At 46.5% G+C, this 20,127-nt stretch overlaps 1 protein-coding gene across 9 annotated transcripts in view; it reads right to left on the bottom strand.

The window, feature by feature from the left end:
• LOC143360337 (protein turtle) overlaps positions 1-20,127 on the bottom strand; it is a 315,901-nt gene that overhangs the window by 234,228 nt on the left and 61,546 nt on the right. The window lies entirely within an intron of this gene.

Below are 20,127 nucleotides of genomic sequence, written 5' to 3'. Positions count from 1 at the left end.
TTGGCAAATTATCTGCGGATATTTATGCGTTTCTTAAATGCAAGAAAGCATTTATATGATTAAAGTTCAACAAAGTATTTCAGTTTTCTCAGAATGAATCCTCTCATCAACGAAACAGATTTTTCTCTGAGTACAATGTTTAGAAAATGAACTGTCAAAAATTGAAATTGCAAAAACAACTATTGGTTAACATTTCCGCAAAGTTTAAACTTCATATGTTTATTAACAGTGGTCTAAAAAATTTCCAGAGGACGCAATTATTTTGCGACCCCTCGAAAAATCCTCCCTAGAAGATTTGTCCTCCCTCCATAAAATGAATTATTATACGTTTCGACCAGATACTCCGGCGGAGTTGCAAATTTGAACTTCCCGCGGGTTTCGCGTGCGCGTCTGGATATTTTAATCTCCCGTCCCACAGAGAGAGAGAGAGAGAGAGAGAGAGAGAGAGAGAGAGAGAGAGAGAGAGAGAGAGAGAGAGAGATAGAGAGAGAGTAACCAATAATTCGGGGGCAGCGTTGATCAAACAATTCAGGCGGCTCTCGTGTTACCGGGGGCTTGATTATCTCGACTTTCGCAGGGAGCTTCGAACAAGCAGATACCCTTTCAATCGAGATCACCTTTCGATCGGGTAGGATATCGTTGTACAGAGGCCGCGTTTCGCGTCGGATCAAGCCCCTCCGCTCTCTCGATCGAACCGCGGAAGACGAAGCAATAACGGATATTAGAGGTGTACAGGTTTCCGCTCCTCGCATCCACAATACCGATCGAGCGAGAGGGAAACCTTGCCGCGTACGTTCCGCACACCGTTCCGGGCACCGTCCGTCGTTCATGTTTGTCTTACAACGTTGTTACACCGTCGCGGCTCGAGCTTACGATTGACGTTTTAATTTGCATTTGTATGATTACAGGGCTTCCCCGGGACTCATAACTATTCATAGCGGGCGGCATACTCGCGGAGACCCGCTCGACACGGATGCTATCCTGGAAAGAAATGGCTGAGAGTAATCTGCAAAAAATCGGTTTTATACTCCTCGCGCTGAAATGGACGATTAGCCCCGGATCCCGGAGGAATATGTCCATTACTTTTACAATGGGCTCCATTCTGGGCAAGATGCAAAATGCGATTTTGTTTTTCCATATGAATCGTTGAAATGCGATGGACATTCTCCGTGAAGTATAGGAAACAATTTAGCATATAAAGGTCATGGAACCTCGGTCCTAGAATACGGTGAATTCTCGATATATGTCACACTCGATGTATGTCACAGCGTCATGTAGCGTCCAGGAGACATACCCGAGCCGTGTTATGCGTCCGAGGCCTCTCGAGCTTCGAGGTCCCTCGTGGGTTATACTTCGCGGTAGTGGGGATAATACCGCGACGTTTATCATCCAGACCTTGGCGACATATATAGAGAAAACCCTGTACCGATACAGCGGAGCTCTAGAGGCCTCGGTTCACGGCCCCTTATAGAGTATACCCCGCGGTAGTGGGGACAATTCGACGACATTTATCACCCAGGTCTTGGCGACATATAAAGAGAAAACCCTGTACCGATACAGCGGAGCTCTAGAGGCCTCGGTTCACGGCCCCTCACGGGAAAAAACTCAGCGGTAGTAGGGATAATTCGACGACATTTATCACCCAGGCCTTGGCGACATATATAGAGAAATCACTGTACCGTGTACCATGACTTTACACTGCCCACCGTGTCTCTTTCGAGTACCACCTCCACCTAAAGTGTAAGACCGAATTATTTGTCCGAAAAATTGTAACAACATCTGCAAAATGCTAGAGTATTCCTAGAATCTAAACTTTTCGGGTTAGCGGAACGTCCGCTGCACCGACTGCGGTTCACTGCACAGAAAGATGCGACGTGAGATTAACCGTGGCACAAGGTTCTGTTAACTTTTGCGGGATTGTTCGGAGGTGTTAAATTCGGCGGAACAAGATGGAGGCAACCGTGGAGGTGTCCGAATGTAAAGACGGTTTTCGAGCAGCTGGTCACTCGACGAGCACGTCGTCGTCGACGGTCGTTCGTCAGGGAACCAGGCGTCGCGCTCACAGGAAAGTTCCATCTCATCAGCCATTAAACAAAGCAGCAGCAGACACAAAGGAGCGTCTGCATTGTCGAGAGGGTAGCTGGCAACGGCTCAAGAGACAACCAACCCCCTGTCGACTGGCGTCGAGAGGTGTTTCTGATTAATCTCCGCGGCCCCCTCCCTTCTCTTTTTTTCTTTTTCTCTGCTGCTACTACTTCTTCTTCTTCTTTCGGCTCCGCGTGTCCCCTTCTCACGCCGGCCGTGCTCCGCACCTTTCAAAAATGCAAAACGCTCCCGAGTAGCCCTTTTCCTTTTCAAACCGTAAGACTGTCCCCTTGCGGGTAGCTAACTGTCCTGCGACGGCTCAAAGGGTGCAATCCATACACCCCAACCCAACCCCCTGGTCCTGAAATATCGCAGCTCGCGCAATCCTGCCCTCTGTTCGCGAATATGCGCAAACGAGTCTTGGAAAAAATTGCTGAATTTATTCAAGGTGGAAAATTAGGGAGTGAAATGCAATAGTACAAATAGTTTAAGTAGTGCTTAATATCGTGGGATTATGATCCTCCAGACCAATTAGGTCTGGAGATTAGGAAAAGTCGGAGGGTTTCGTGGTTTGTGGCTGGTGTTCCCTCTTCTTTTCCAAAATCCGACAATATTTTGTAAAATTGTCTAGAAATCGATTGTATCGTACAATGAATCGGATGTACATTTTCAACAAGAACTGGTACTTCGTTGCAGCACTTTGATGTTTTGTACACTTTTTTGGACGGCGGAGAGGCCGATCATCAGCAGAGAAATGACAAGGGTTAGCTCGGAGGGAACGAAGATGAATCTTTCCGGTGATACATTGCAGCAGCAGTTTGATTAGATCGTGGAATCAGCCAGTTTTCGTTGGCTCGCGATCCGGGAATCTTGGCGTCAAGATACCCGGTGCTCCCCGAGGTGGATTGCTCTCGGTTCAACAAGAATGATCGCTGGTGATCGGCGTCTGGTACCCATCTACCCGACAAACGAGTTCGAGTGCCCCACCAGTAATAGCCTCTCTCACGCGATCTTGAATTTAACCTATCGATCAGGGGGAGCGTGTTGCTCGATCGCGCTCTTCAAAGAATCCTCGGCGAAACCGACCGGGGATATTAGGCAGAGCGCTCCCCTTTTGTCTTGAGCAACGTCCTGCGGAAGATCTGCGCGGTGCCATTCCTCGAACTCGGGGCCAAAGACCATAACTCTTGCCTCTTCGACGTCCTTGAACTTCTCAAGAATGGAAAATTTCAAATGAACGATCAGGGACATTTCAGTTCATCTCTATAGCACCTACTACAGTAAAATATTTTATTTTTGCTTGAGATTAATTTCCCTTGGATCATTGAAACAGACTTGAAAACATTACCTCGAAATTCTGTCAACTTTGACGGGCTATATCTCAGCAACCAATTAATATATTTAAATGTTTTAAGAACCAGTGGATACACTGATTTATACACTAGAAATCTTGTGTAGTAGTAAAAATCTGTAACATGAAAATTAAATTATAAAATCCAATGTTGGTCGTTTTTTCGATAAATGGCAACAACGTCTCGACCTTCAGCATATTTGTCAACCATAATTTTTCATCGTTTTCGTCGACTTATGATGAATTTATTCTTTCTTTGTCATGGAAGAAAAATTGTCTAACGAGCTGTTAACACATCCGAACAGTGGACTATTTGCAATTGTTCATTGGTGAAATTTTCTTCGGTGTTTAATCGCGTTTTTCATTGTCTTTCGCTGGCGGATTCGCGAGCATTCCGACTACTCTCGCAGGAACAGGTGGATCAAAGAGGGTTGCAGTCGCGCGGAATGCAATCGCGAGAGGAAACAAGCCGCGGATAAGTGGAGTGCTAACCGGGCCGATCGAGTTCCCTCGAAAAGGACATTGATACGTAGATAGATAGAGAGAGAGAGAGAGAGGGAGAGGGGAGGAGAGAGCAACGTGTACCCCCATCCACGAGAGATTGGAACCTTTAACGGAGATAAAGGACCCGGTTTAGAGTCGCTTCCACCGGAAGAACAACAATCCTTTTCCTCTTTCCATCGTCCTTCCGTCTCGGCGACTCCGCTCGGCTCCCGGACTCGCGAGTTTTTCTCCCCGCGAGAATCGACTTCCGATGCGACCAATTGTTTCGGCCCAAAGTGGCCCGAACCTAACCCGGACTTGTTACATTCATTCCATACGCAACAGATTTCAATAAGCTGAGCACGAATTGCACAGCCGAACTTCAATGATTGAATTTTCAACTTTAGGAATTTTTTGTAATTAAACTGTAAATTATTCTGTGAATGATTTTTATGTAGAACGATTCTGCGGACTCTCACGAATGCAACGGTATATTTTTTGTTAACGTTACCGGATGTTTAAACATGTTTAAAAAATGTTTAGCTGCAGCAAAGTTCGATGCATTCAAATCGTGCATATAGAAATGTTCAACTTTAGGAATTTTTTCTGCTTCAGTCGCGAATGCTACGTGGATGATTCTTGTGCGGAATTGTTGCGTAGACTTCCAGGAACGTAGCAGTATTTTTTTTCTTAAGATTATAAATTTTTAAACATATTTGAAAAATCCTTAAATATACCTAAGTTAACATAGTGCGCAAGTGACGTCGAACTTTCGACTTGGAGAATTTTTCCTGCTTCAACCCTAAAAGCCACTGCAGTAAATTTATTAGTTAAAATAATATAGCTACTATAGTAGATAAAAGTAGATTTCCTAACAGCATTATAAACATTCAACTAGGTTCAAACAACGTTCAAAGGGGGGCGAGACATAACGCGTCTGAAATTTTGGATATTTTCACACCAATTACAAAAAAAAAAGGCAGGATAAATAACAAAAGTCAACAGAGGTGAATAAACGCTATTGACAGATCCCTCTGGCTTTTCCGCCGGCCAGCATTGTCCCCGTCGAATTTTCACCGCAGCTGCGCGGAGTACACAATCGATTTGCAAAAATCCGCGATTATTCGCGCGGTTATGCCCTCCGCTGCACTTCGACTGCAATTCACCTGGTTCAAACGGTTCGTAGGGGTAAACGTTGGCTCGCAGCGCATCCTGCATAATTCTCCGAACCCTACGGCGACGCGTTCGACCGTTCATCGACCCGTGAACACCGCGAATCGATCGCGCTACAGCGCGAATTCCCGTTGCGACTTTGCCCGGCGAAACTTCGCACTGGCGAATTAAAATTTCACGATTTCCGGCGTCGCCGGTGCAGGTGCCCGCCGTTCACCTGGATGCACTTTGTTCCTCGGGAAACGAACGCGGGGAGAGAGGGGAGGTGGCGGAGCTGTGCATCGGAAGAGCGGATTAGCCGCGAACGGTGTCATCGGATCTTTTAGCGAGGGCAGGGAGCGTAATTAGTATTCATGGCGCGAGTCGGCCGGAAAAACGCGAACTTGTTGATTGCGCAAGGGCGCGGCAGCCTGCATTCAAGTTAATTACGTCGCGCGGTACGCACGGTTAATCGCGATTACCGGGTTAATACCTGCACGCCGCGTACGTGCGCGCAGAGCCGCGGATCGGCCCGACCCGGCTCGGCCCGAAATCTTTGTCATTGGTTAATTAAGTCGCAAACGCGCGAGCATTAATAACTTTACGGGGGAGACCGCTCGCCGGTGCGCTGTCCCGGAAAAACGGAATAACGAAAATCAACCCGGTCAACGGAGATAATCAAGCGACGCTCCAGGAATTTTCCGTCTCGTTCATTCCCATCCCGCACGCTCCTCGCATTTTACCCGGATAAATTAGCGAAAGCAAGCCGAGTTTTGTGCAATTTTTTATCTAATTGAATCGCGAGTTTATTGGGGATTTTTACGTGTTGTCGGTTGCCGATGGTTTTGTAGTTTCCGAGGGAAAAAAACTGCCCCACATAGAAAAAGAATTTTCCGATTTTCTGTACGGAACCCTCTTTGCATTTTCCGAGGAGAAATTCGAAAACACAAGCTTATCTTCGCGTAATTTTTATGAACTTGCGAGACGGTTAAAGAATTTTGTATGGTACGTGGTTTAGTAAACTGAGGGGAAAACCACCCGTTTTAGGATGGGATTTTTCATCTCGTTCATTTCCACCCTGTCTCTCTGTATTTTTTCAGAAAATATTCAACGAAATAGTTGGAGAATTTTTAGCGGTGCTGGTTGGTGTTAATTTTGCGCTTTCAGGGAGAAACCAACCCTCTCAAGGGGTGATCCTGCTGAGTCGTTCATTCATGCAATCACAGTTTGGGGATCGGAAGAGAGATAGAGGAAATATTTGCAGAAACTTCGGAGCATTCGCGAAAGGCTATCTGCAGGAAGATGTTCGGGAAATGGTTCCAGAAAAATATTCTTTCCAGAGATTTCTACATGTTTCCAGGAAAACGGAACAACGAAAATCAACCCGGTCAGCGAGATAATCGCGCGACGCTTCGAGAGTTTTCCGTATCGTTCATTCCCATCCTGCACACTCTTCGTATTTTCGAAGGAAAATCGGTGGACACAAACTGATTTTATTACGATTTTTATATGAAATTTCTTAATAAAACAACTGGGAAAATTTAAAGGATGATAGCGCAGAGGGATGTAGAAATCACTCCTTTTTGGCCGAGTTATTTATTTATGCTCTGATAATTTGAGGAAATATCAGAGATCCAAAATATTTTACTGAATTGTTTATTTCTGCACTGATAATGTTAAAATTGTAAAGAAGATCAAGGAAATATTTACAGAAATTATTTGGCACGTGTAGGTGTAATTGTATTTACAGAAATTATTTGGCACATGAAGGTGTAATTGTATTTCCAGAAAAATATTGTTCTTTGCTTCTTTGTAAAAATTGTTACCTTTTCAGGTGAATGGAAACTTCCTTTAATTATTGCTAATTACGTGGTGAAATTGTCACTTCGAACAATACAGAAGGGAAACGTCTCTGTCTCTCTACAGCCTAAACAATTGAATATTCTACGAGAAAATATTCTAATTAACGAGTACGGCATTGCACAATACCAAATTGATACACGCCGAACTTCAGAAATCTCGAATATTTTGAAGTATGGAAAATTTTTAATGAAACAGAAATACCGACAGCTGCCATACTGTTTGTTAAAAAATTCCAGGGAAAAGCCAACAAAATAAAGTAATAAAGTAATTCCATCGCAACAGCCAAATAAAAAGAGGCTGACTGCGAAACTCCGCTGAAAAATTGCATATTTTTCTACCCAGAAAGCTGCAACGTTCCAAGCCTTTACAGTAACAAAGTTATTAATTAACATTTTAAGCAGAAAAATGAATTGACAGCGCTGTATGTTTTAATCGTATCGTCACTCACTTTTCAAAAAATTATAAATTAATACCGAGAAATGTCAGTCAATCCGAACTTTCCATATTATCCCAATGGTAACATTCGTAATTCATAAAATAAATAGTATGTTACTTTTTAAAAATGACAAGGGTGTTTAGGCTTTGCGAATCTTCTATCTATTCTCTTATGACTCCCTCAGTCAAATTTCATCACGCTATGAACGTCTGAACACGGGTTATGAAGAATTTTGTGGAACCGTGACCCACGGTTCGGATAGTAGAGGTTTCACAATTTCCTGATTTAAACAAGCAAATGAAATCCAAACAGGGTCGTGTTTGGTATCATTTTACTCAGGAAAATGTCACGAATACGGCCACAGAAGTTCCAGTGAAAGATAATTAGGAACAAGAGAGTTCTGTCACTAAATCAGTATTGTCTCACCGGTACAATGGCACGAACGTTACGTTTAATCGTTATTATTTCCTACATTCGACACTGGGGGGTAAAAGATCAGGCAATAGGGTTCGCAAACGATCATCAGACGTATCAATAGACATCTCTACAACAACTTATATATACAACTTTCAGAAAAAAAAAATAAAAAGTTAAACAGCGACATACCTCGACAAGAGAAGCGACCGATATCGACTCGCGAGAGATGTCTCATGTAAAAATTGTCAAATATCAGCTCGCGAGGCAACAATCGAATGTGCCGAGGGGGTTGAAGAGTAATACTAATAGGTGTAAAAATAATACTAATATGCTGTGCATAAGGAGGTCCCACTGGAGCAAGGACACAGAAAAGTTCTGGTTTCTCCGTAGGAGCGTGGTGCTGGGGGCTCGAAGAAATTAGGCTCCCGTAGGATCGGCTTGCAAGGGAGGTTTCGATCCCACCCCCGGTATCTGCTCTCGCCTACTCGGCTTGGGTAGCTTCCGAAAAGTCGCCGGTTCGCCTTTTACCTTTTCTGGGGCTGGTGCTGGCCGAGTTCGGGGCGAAGGCCGAGCGTGGAACACGGATAGGGAAGAAAAAGGTGAAACGGGGGTGGCGGCGGCGGCGTCGTAAGAAGCAAAGAAGTAGAAAGAGGAGAAGGAAAGGAGGGAATGGGAGTAGGAGGGAAGGAATGGTTGAAGGGAGACGTAAGAGGGTGGAAACGAGAAGGGTGCCGGCTCTCCGGAGAAGAGACGGGCCGAGAGAGAGAGAGAGAGAGAGAGAGAGAGAGAGAGAGAGAGAGAAGAGGAGAAGCGAGTTGAGAGAGAGGGAAGAGGAGAGAGGCGGCACGCGACGCTACGGGGGAGATAGGCGGCGGTGGCCCTTCCACGGAGGCGTTCGGACACGTTCGGTTAAGTTCGTGGACCGTCGGCGGTCGATAGAGCAAACACGGCCGCGCCCCAACCCCCCGGGGGGCCGAGAGAGAGGGTGAGAGAGAGAGAGAGAAAGAGAAAGGGGTGGGAAGGGGGATGAAGCGAGAGAAAGTGAGGGAGAGAGATGGTCTCGGTAAATGCGAGCGTACGTAGGTGCGAGCGAAGGGGACTAGCCTGAGGGGATCAAAACCACCCCCGTGACGGAATATCATAATTATTACAAGCGTTACGCTCTCGTGGGGGATGGATCCTCTCGTCCTGCCGAGGACACCGCCGCCGCACAGAGACACGATGCTAGAAAACGACCATTTTTTCACACTCGAAGCACCAAAAGCGAAATTCATTCATCCCCAAAACGCGACTACAATAAACTTCCGTAAAACGCGGGACAAAATTATTAACTCTCCAACTCGGATTATTTGCTCGCACATAGAGAATTTTTAAAAATGCTAGGAGGGTCAAAGGGTATTCTCGGTGCCACTTTAGCCTAAACAAGGGGTGCTATCATCATCGATAACGCTAGGTTCGCGTCACCAGGACGAAGTTTCCGAGCCGCGCAAATCAGATTCTCGATTTTCCAACCGGGGCACCAGGGCGTCACGTGTATCTTCCACAATTTTTATTATTTTTGCTGGTAAAAGTTACCGATACTAGTTGAATATATACTCGATAATATCCAGCAGATTTCGCTAAAAATGATTCATTGGTACTAGTGCAAAAAATTCGGGAAGGTGCACAAATTTTCGAGCCACGCAAATCAGCTTCTCGATTTTCCAACCGAGGCACCAGGACATCGTGTGCATCCTCTACAATTCTTATTATTTTTACTGGAAAAATTACCGATATTAGTTGAATATATACTCTACAAGATCCAGGAGATTTCGTTAAGAAATATTGCTCGGTATTTGTGCAAAAAATTCGGAAAGATGCACAAGTTTTCGAGCCACGCAAATCAGCTTCTCGATTTTCCAACCGAGGCACCAGGACATCGTGTGCATCCTCTACAATTTTTATTATTTTTACTGGACAAAATTACCGATATTAGTTGAATATATACTCTACAAGATCCAGGAGATATCGTTAAGAAATATTGCTTGGTATTTGTGCAAAAAATTCGGAAAGATGCACAAGTTTTCGAGCCACGCAAATCAGCTTCTCGATTTTCCAACCGAGGCACCAGGACATCGTGTGCATCCTCTACAATTTTTATTACTTTTACTGGACAAAATTACCGATATTAGTTGAATATATACTCTACACGATCCAGGAGATTTCGTTAAGAAATATTGTTCGGTATTTGTGCAAAAAATTCGGAAAGATGCACAAGTTTTCGAGCCACGCAGACGGGCGGGCGAACTGTTCCCCGACTTTCAACGGAATTTATTTATTTAACGAAAGCCTTAAACTCACATTTTCACGCTGGAAGCACCAAAAGCGAAATTCATTCATCCCCAAAACGCGACTACAATAAACTTCCGTATAACGCGGGAAAAAATTATTGACTCTCCAACTCGGATTATTTGCTCGGATAAAGAGAATTTTTAAAAATGCTAGGAGGGTCAAAGGGTATTCTCGGTGCCACGTTAGCCTAAACAAGGGGTTCTATCATCATCGATAACGCTAGGTTCGCGTCACCAGGACGGGTCCTAGTATTTTGAATTTCTTCCCTTCAGGAAAAAATCGCGCGTCATCGGGTGCTAAAAAGGGCATCCACCCGCGAGTACGAGATTTCCCTTTGTTCCCGCGAGTCTCTCTCTCTCTCTCTCTCTCTTTCTCTCTCGTAGTATCAACACTCGCACAATGGTCGGATACGTTGCGGACGAGGCGAACAGCCCGGAGGCTTTATCTTTGCGAAAGATGGCGAGAATAATCGCGGCGAGATCTTCGGTTCCCCTATCCGGTTCATCAGCATTACGTTCCTCGTTTCGCCGGCATGAAAGACCGACTCCTCGTGACACCGTGTCTTCAGTACGGAACGGAACGGAACGAAGGAACGAAGGAACGAAGGAACGAAGGAACGAAGGAACGAAGGAACGAAGGAACGAAGGAACGAACGAACGCCAGTTTCTTAGACGATCACGGAAGCAGAGACCGACTTCAAAGGGAGCACACGGCCGCTTTTTTCCTCCATCATGCGCGTTATGATCGCGTTTCAACAGATTGCCAAGAAGATGAACGCGAAAACGCGAGGCCCCTGGCCCGGGCTCTCAAAGGGCTCGATGAAACCATCCGTTGGTATCGCCCGTTCCTCTGTTTACCCTGGTAAAGAGAGTGGAAGATAAGGCTTAAAAAAAAAGGGGGGAAGAAAGCCGGGGCCGCACCGAGCGAAACCGAGAGAACGAGAAGCGAAGAGAGACGAAGAGAGACGAAGAGAGAGTGGGAGAGAAAACGTTAATGTTGGCCAGGAGGAAGGAGAAGAACGGCCGAGAGGCAAGGACGCAAATGGGATTGCCTTTCAAATTCCTCGAGGGCTCGTGCCAAGGACGAAGAAAGATTTGAACTTGGAGCCCCGTTCCGTTTGTCCACGCCGATAGCCTCTGATAGAAGTGCCCGCCCCCACGGTCCCGCCCCTCCCCCTGGAGCAGAAGAGGGAATTGTCTCGGAAATTAATTCGTCGAAATTAATTCCTTTGAGATTTCTGCCGTTCCTTCGCGAAATATTTATGAAACTACCCTCGTGCCCTTTTCCCTTCGATCGTTCCTGGGGATGGGGAAGTGCTCCTTGGTGACGGTAGTGCTCTGGATTCGCTCCGAAGGGCCAATTGGTTCAGGATACAATGAAAATTAACGGTATTGCTATAGACAGCTATCTGTCTTGCCGTCTGTGTCCTCTGAGGGGGTGTGGCTTTTTCCATCTCGATCTTAACTGGGCCAAAGCAGTGCCCTGTTGAGCAATCCTTGATCAAAGTACACGTCCCACAATGAAGGTCAAGAAGGAATTGTCTCAATCGCGAATGGTCCTTCGAGGTTTCAACGATCCTCTTATAGAAAATTATCTGTCTTGCTGTCTCTCTGCTGCGAGTGGGCGTGGCCTTCTCGCTCTCGATTCTAGCGGGGCCAGAGCAGTGCCCCGTACAGCAAGCTTTGTGCTTCGATCAAAGTACGCGTCCCGTAACAAGAGCCAGGAAGGAGTGGTCTCAAAAATCTTCCTATACAGGATTATCCTATCTTGCTGTTTCTATACCCTGAGTGGGCGTGGCCTTCTCGCTCTCGATCCTAACGGGACCAGAACAGTGCCCCGTAGAGCAAGCTTTGTGCTTCGATCAAAGTACGCGTCCCGTAACAAAAGCCAGGAAGGAGTGGTCTCAAAAATCTTCCTATACAGGATTATCCTATCTTGCTGATCCTATACCGTGAGTGGGCGTGGCCTTCTCGCTCCCAATTTTAACGGGTCCGGAGCAGAATCCCACAGTACCATTATTATTCCAGGATACCCAACATAGGAAAAACACACGCTAACCTACTAAACACGAGATTCTCTTGGAAATTGCTAAAAATTCTCGAAAAATTCACAACCCACAGTTTACGCCAGGGGAATATCCTAAACGAGGCAGTGTTTCGCCCAACCATCCAAGCGAATGAAAGAGTAGAAGGGCTTCGAATCGCCCGCACAGAGCTTTCATTTAGTGCATCGTCTTTACCAGGATCGCGCGATTTTCCTAACGGTAGAGCCGCATAGTCGGCGTTACGTTTCGCCCAGGGATGCGTGCAAGCATATACATCCAGCCCGTTGGCGGCGTTACAACGAACAAGATCTTTGAAGTATCCGGCCCCGCAAAGCTTCGCTGCTACCCGTATCCGTCGTTCTTATAACGATCCACGGCCCGGTGCTCCCGAGCGGAGGCAAACCGGCGTGTTTTCATTTCCGCGAGGAGACTCGAATCCGCCCCAGCATGCCGCCGCGGCGAAACACAGAGCCGCGCCGCTTAAGCACGCCTATGAATGCGACTGGGCGCAAGTATTTACACGGGGAGCGTCTTTAACGATTTCCGGGCTACCGATTCCTTCCATCGACACGCCCCGCCCACTACATTCTACCAGAATCGCGGAGATTCCACGTGGAGTCTGCTGGAACGAAGATGGTCCATCGGAGCCGCGCTGGGACCCCTCCTGGTGCCGGAGCGCGGAAGCCACGCCCCCTCGGGGCACGCAGGGAAACGGATAGTTTGTTTTCTATGGTGAGATCAGGGAACTTTTCTTGGTTTTTGAACTGGGTGCTCTTCAGGGCAAATACAGAGCTCCGTTTTTTGGCTAAACTTAGTTTTAATAACTATTATTTTGGAGTTATTGAAGTTATTAAAAGACGAAATGCATTCCCATGTAACTTCTGTTTCGTATAGTTGCTTTGCCAAATTTCTATTTTACTTGTGATTGACGATCAACGTTGTCTTGTAAAAATGGATTGAGTTTTAGTAACTGTAGAAACAAAAATTGAAGTCAATCGAGTATTGGCTACAGTGTGTTCGGGATTGTTAAACTCTCCAATAATTCCTTTTGAAAGGAGAAAAAAATAACGGAAAATAGTACTGAAAAGTATTCCGGAACGCTTTCGCATGAAATTCTAGCAACCTCTAGCCGGCGGCTTGTATCTGCAAGGGGGATGCTACGGGAAAATGGTTTTTTCCTCTCCCTCCATCTTTCCACGTTCGTTGCGTTGCCATGGGCCGAGCGCGTTCTCGTCCGATTGTGCAAATTATTTCCTCGTAAACGTTGCGAGGAGGGAAAGAGCAAGAGAGAGAGAGAGAGAGAGAGAGAGAGAGAGAGAGAGAGAGAGAGAGAGAGAGAGAGAGGGAGAGAGAGAAAGAGAGAGCTTAATGCGCGCGCGCGTGATTTTCTCTCGGTTGCGTCCTCTTTATCAAACACAATGTTGCTCGGCGTGTTTCCGCGCTTTTGTCGGCGGAGTTACATCACGCTCGCAATTACGGCTCTTTGTCCGGCGACTTTGCTTCATCGTGTCTCGATTGCGACTCGCAGCACCGTGAAATATAATGCACGGTCAGAAAAGTGATTCGCGTTCGTCCGGTCGGAATCAAATTTGCGGCGCCACCGGTTGCTCCGGCGATCGGCTCCCTCCTCGACGCGCAAAAGTGTGTCCTTTCATTCTTGTCTTCGACGATTTCAGAAAATGTTCACCTAAAAGATGCTCTAAAATTAATTTTGAAATGCCAGAATACCATTGATTTGAATTTGTTGGTGTTATATTCCTAATGATGAAAATGTGACAAGAACTTAAGAGCATCGTTTCTCACAACCAGCTTTGCCCCAAATATTCCCTCTGAGGAAATACATGACGTCACGTCTCGAAAATTGCACCAGTATCAATAGCGGAGGTACCTAGTGACGTCACGATCTGAGCTGTACAAGCTAGACCACACTATAGCTTCGTGACGTCACGATCTGTGCTGTACAAGTTGGACCACACTATAGCTTCGTAACGTCACGATCTGTGCTGTACAAGCTAGACCACACTATAGCTTCGTAACGTCACGATCTGTACTGTACAAGCTAGACCACACTATAGCTTCGTGACGGCACGATCTGTACTGTACAAGCTAGACCACACTATAGCTTCGTAACGTCACGATCTGTGCTGTACAAGTTAGACCACACTGTAGCTTCCTAACGTCACGATCTGAGCTGTACAAGTTAGACCACACTATAGCTTCGTAACGTCACGATCTGTGCTGTACAAGTTAGACCCCACTGTAGCTTCCTAACGTCACGATCTGTGCTGTACAAGTTAGACCACACTATAGCTTCGTGACGTCACCCAGGTTGCAACTATACCGTTTCCCCCACTCATTTTCTCATAAATTCCCACAACCTGGTAAGGCTATTACAACTTAATGAAACCCGTAAGAAGAAAATGAAATTCCCACTTGGTTCCCCTGCCTTGTAATTAATGCGATTTTGCATAATGATCATATTTGCTCCTCAACCCCCAAAATTTTCCAACTGGAATCGAACTCACCCTACCCGCCAATTTCCAACTATATTTCAAAAGCGTCTCCACGCCATGGTGCCTTGGCTTTCAGGTGCAGCAGGAACCATACACATACATTCTCAAGAAACGACGGGACGCGACAACAACCTTTCAAGGCACCGTGAGGGCTGATGTCGTCGTCAACTTCCACCTACGAAAACAGTTCTCGAAGGTCTACTAACAGTTCTCTTCGTGGTTCGGGCCAAGCTGGTTGGAACAGCAACATCATCCACCTCGACGTCTTCCAACATCCGACGCTAACGCACTCGACCCCCGAAAACGATAAGTAGATCGAGGAAACGTACATACACACAGCGAGCGAGAGAGAGAGAGAGAGAGAGAGAGAGGTCTGCGACGTGACGATGTGTCGACGTCACTAGCAGTCGCTAAGGAAGACGGAAAGCAGGCTGCAAACGGCGGCAGAAACGTGCGCTCGCCTCGAGGAGCCAAGAGAGAGAGAGAGATAGAGAGAGAGAGATAGAGAGAGAGAGACCTGCCAGCCGGAACTTGACAAAAGTTCAGACACTTGCTAATGAGCGGTGCACACGTTTCGCCGACACGCGTGCACACGTATCCCCTGCCCTGCACGCCAAACCAACCCCGCAATGCCGGCCCGATGATGCTGATGCTCTCTTCCGCTTGGTCTACGTGTCTCGTGCAACCAACCGGTCGCGAAACAAGGGACCAACGACCTCTCGCATCTCACAGCGAGTTCCCCGAGACCCGACAGCGAATCTCTGTCCGTGAAGTGCCCCGAGGAAGGACACGTCCTCAAAAGTTTACATTAAAAAACTCTCACATTATAAAAATAATGTAAATTTCTTTCCTATAGCAACGGGACTTCGGAATACTAAACTGAAATGAGCAAAGGACAAGAAATAATTTTTTGAGAATTTTTCACCCACGAAAAAACAGTGAATTCTCGATATATGTCACTCGGGTCTTCCCAACGACAAGAATCGTTCAGGAGCCGTGTTATGTTTACACTCCTCGACGTCCGAGGCCTCTCGAGCTTCGGGCCCCCTCACGGGGTATACCCCGCGGTAGTGGGGATAATTCCGCGACGTTTATCCTCCAGGTCCTGGCGACATATATAGAGAAATCACTATATCGTCCAGGAGACATACCCGAGCCGTGTTATGGTTACACTCCTCGGGGTCTGAGGCCTCTCGAGCTTCGGGCCCCCTCACGGGGTATACCCCGCGGTAGTGGGGATAATTCCGCGACGTTTATCCTCCAGGTCCTGGCGACATATATAGAGAAATCACTGCACTGATACAACGAAGCTCTAGAGGCCTTCAGGGCCTCAGGTTTCAGGTCATACCTGGGGTATGTTCCGGGGTGGTGGGGATAATTCCGCGACGTTTATCGTCGAGGCCTTGGCGACATATAAAGCGAAATCACTGTAGTCCTAATCTAAATTTTTCCAAACTGTGGGTTCGAAGAGCCCCCCATGGTAGTGCTAGGGTTAAGGGTTGAGCCAGTCCCTTCACCCTACTATTTTCTCGAATGTCAACAAATTCTGTCACTGTTATAAAACAATGCGGCCACGGTTTACGGCCCCTCATGGGGTATACCCTATGGTAGTGGGGATAATTCCGCGACGTTTATCCTCCAGGTCTTGGCGACATATATAGAGAAATCACTGCACTGATACAGCGAAGCTCTAGAGGCCTTCAAGGCCTCAAGGTGCAGGTTATACCTGGGGTATATTCCGGGGTGGTGGGGATAATTCCGCGGCGTTTATCGTCGAGGCCTTGGCGACATATATACAGAAATCACTGTAGTCCTAATCTAAACTTTTCCAACCTGTGGGTTCGAGGAGCCCCCCTTGGGGGTGCTAGGGTCTCAACCCTTATGTTGAGCCAGTCCCTGTCCAAATATTCCGTCACTGTTATAAAACAATGCGCACAAAGAGAGTTTGAATGATCCGTGAGACCCAATGCCACCGAAACGGTATCGCGTGCCGGCTGTCGTGAAACTATAACAGTGGCGATTGTAGCGGGCGGTCGTTCTCAAAGAGCATCGGGAATGTCGAAAGACGGAGGGGGGAAGGGGAGGGGGGTCCACTGCGAAGATGCAGATTACTTCGAGTCAACGCACGGAATGTCTAACGAGGATCTGGTTCTCCGATAGTGTACGCTCCGGATCGGATCCACGAGGAGAGGAGTCCCGGCAAGGCAAGCCTTTCAAAGGCTGCGATTCCTGGATTACGGGCTTCCGATTAAATTACCGCGACTAGTGCCGGCGTCGTCGCCGCGACGCGCGGAGCTATCGATCATGCTGCTTTGAGCTGCTCTCTTCTTAGATTTCCGGCTGTGTCCATTGCCGGCTGACATTATTTCCTGTCCGGCTATTGTCCCGATCGTAACGTAGTCGGGATCGAATCGGTCGAGATCGAGAGATGTACAAATTAATTGTCGCGCGGGACAAGTTTGATTGTTGGTCGACCTCGGGAACTGAGAAACAAATGTTGGACTGTAATGATTGATGTAATTACTGTGGACCTTTCTGCGGAATAAAAATTGATGGAATCCGTTGCAAGAAGACACATTGAATTTTTGTGATCTTAACAAAATTGAAAATAATATATCAATCGCCCTCAGTTTTTATTTTTTTACTGTTTCAAATTGTGCCAACTCGTTTTTGTCATGAATAAAATCCGCAGTCTAATTATTGATGTTGTATAGATATACAGTGATTTCTCTATATATGTCTGCAAGGCATCGATGATAAATGTCGCCGAATTATCCCCAAGGTGAGAAGCCTCGGACGCCGAGGAGTGTAAACATAACACGACTCGGGTATGTCTCCTGCACGATACATGACGCTGGCAAGACCCGTGTCGTTGACATATACAGTGTATTATGTTAGACATATGTCGTGTATCGCCCAGGAAACATGTTACCGTGTTATGTTTACACTCTTCGGCGTCCGAGGCCTGTACACCTCATTGGCCCCTTACGGGGTATACCCCGCGGTAGTGGGGATGATTCTGTGACGTTTATCATCCAGGCCTCGGCGACATATATACAGAAATCACTGTACAGATGTAAATAGATAGTTACAATTTGTATATATATATTAATTAAATAAATTGATCGATTCTGGAGGGATTATATCGCGTCAAGACAAGGTATTAGTTAATTAATATCTCCACCTTCTGTACGAATTTCCACGGAGGAACGCTTTTTGGTCCAAGGAGGCGGGTCGGCGGATTTCGACGCACTCCTGCGATAATTGTGGCTGTAGTGGCGAACGATTTCGCATGATCGCGGTCCAGAAGGTGTAAAAATCTCCGAGCAATGTTTCTCCGTGCATCGAATTTATCGAAACGATACCAGACGAGCGCGCAGGGATTCGAGGATTCCCGGCGTCGGGGAAGGAAAGCAGAAGAGCCGCGAGGGTAGGAGGGGGCGGCAGGGTCACGGAGAGGGTTGGAAAAGGTTGGCGTTTCTTCTCACGGACGAGTTCACCGTAATTTTCAACTATTCACTCGCTCGCCTTTGCGTCCCCGTGGCCTCCGCGATGGAAAAACCCGTCTTTGCAGACGCTCGGAGGCGTATCGGACGGGACGGTCACGTACCTTGAGGTTTGTCGGAGCTCTCCCCGAACCCGCCGTGCTCTCCCTGCAGCACGGCGTTTACATTCTTAAACTTCCCTGAAAGAATTTATCTGCATAGTTTAGCGAATCTGCCGGATACGGAGTCATTCTGGCGTGTTTCGCAGTGCGAAAGCGCGCCGCGGATCCGGTTCTACTTTACTGACAATGCTTTCGATGCTTTACCCATTGTTCGGGGTGTCTCGGCTTGCGACTCCGGGACGTTGACATTCTAGGTTGTAGACGCATTCCATTTTCCTCGGGCCGTTCGAGCTTTAACTTAATCACGACTCTTGCTTTTAAGAATTAATTCAGCTTCGCGGGACGGAAAATTCCACACCTGTGCTTTGCAATTTAAATCACCTAAGAGATCCAGAAAAATTAGGATAAATTAAATTTATAGCATGGTTCACCCCTTCCACGATCTTTCGCAATTTTTCTCTCTCTCGTTTCGCGGTTTTATTAACACGTTGACTGCCATCCATCTATTATACGAGTTGCTGAATTATTTGTCCATATATAGAAATGAGTTTTTACGCTGGGAAATCCATCGTAAAAAATTTCGTTGAGATCTGAAAAACGCAAGATTCTGTGTCGTACGTTTTAACTATTCAATTTCTATCTTCATCAAACGAATTACTCTGTTTTGATGAAATTTTTGAGCTCGCCGGCGAGGCAGTCGGTGTGTTAATATTGCACAGAGAGTGGGCTAAAATTGGACGGCAGACTTCCAATTTTTTAACGCCCGCGTGCGCGATGGTTTTTAATTTTCTGACGAACGAACCGGGTTTCCTCTGGCAGATCCGCTTCGTTCCGGTTTGTCTTCGCGTATTGATTTCGCGCGTGCCAGCCCACGACACCGACGATGCCCGATTATGGTTACGCGTGTCTGCCCTCTCGAGCGGAGACGCACAATGCCGTCTGCTTGGCAGCCATTAAATCGAACGCGATGCTTCTTTTCACGCGCTTCTTTTTACGCTCGAGAAGCTGCGAGACGACGACGACGGGAGTGTAGGTTCGCGTGGAAGATACTTGCTCGCGGGAAATCGCGTATCACAGTCGCGTCACGTGCGAAACGCCTGAATAGACAGGAGTGGGACCATTTTACGACGAAAGAATCCTTGCCGTTCGACGCACTTGAACCTAAACCATGGTATCAGTGCTTATCGGCAGAAGTGGTCGCGTTAGGAGTCAACGTGATATCTGTTAATCCATTTTCTGATTCTTTAGAATTTTTCTTCGAACCCAAAAGGTCCCGTCTTGTAGCGCCATCTTTCAGCTTTAATTTCAGCCCTCGAAAGTTCAAAAATTACCACGGGAACATGTTCAAAATTTAGTTCAAAAGTCCCCCCAAAAAAGTGAATCAATCTCCCTCGAGCTAATGGTCGCAGTTAGTAATTTTCTCGACATGTTACCGAATTTTCTTTTGGACCTAAATGAACCTATCTTATAGTGCAAGCTTCCAGCTTTAATTTAAGCCATCGAAAGTTCAAAAATTCTGTCGGGAACACATTCCAAAATCAGTTCAAAAGTCCCCCCAAAAATTGAATCAATCTTCCTCGAGCTAATGGTCGCAGTTAGTAATTTTCTCGACATGTTACCGAATTTTCTTTTGGACCTAACTGACCCTATCATATAGTGCAAGCTTACAGCTTTAATTTAAGCCCACAAAGGTTCAAAAATCTCAACGGGAACGCATTCCAAAATCAGTTCAAACGTCCCCCCAAAATTGAATCAACTTTCCTCGAGCCAATGGTCGCAGTTAGTAATTTTCTCGACATGTTACCGAATTTTCCTATGGACCTAAATCACCCTATCTTATAGTGC

Source organism: Halictus rubicundus, chromosome 13, assembly GCF_050948215.1.
Source record: "Halictus rubicundus isolate RS-2024b chromosome 13, iyHalRubi1_principal, whole genome shotgun sequence".
Classification (NCBI taxonomy): domain Eukaryota; kingdom Metazoa; phylum Arthropoda; class Insecta; order Hymenoptera; family Halictidae; genus Halictus; species Halictus rubicundus.
Note: the sequence above shows the minus strand (reverse complement) of the source record. Positions and strands in the feature narration are given on the sequence as shown.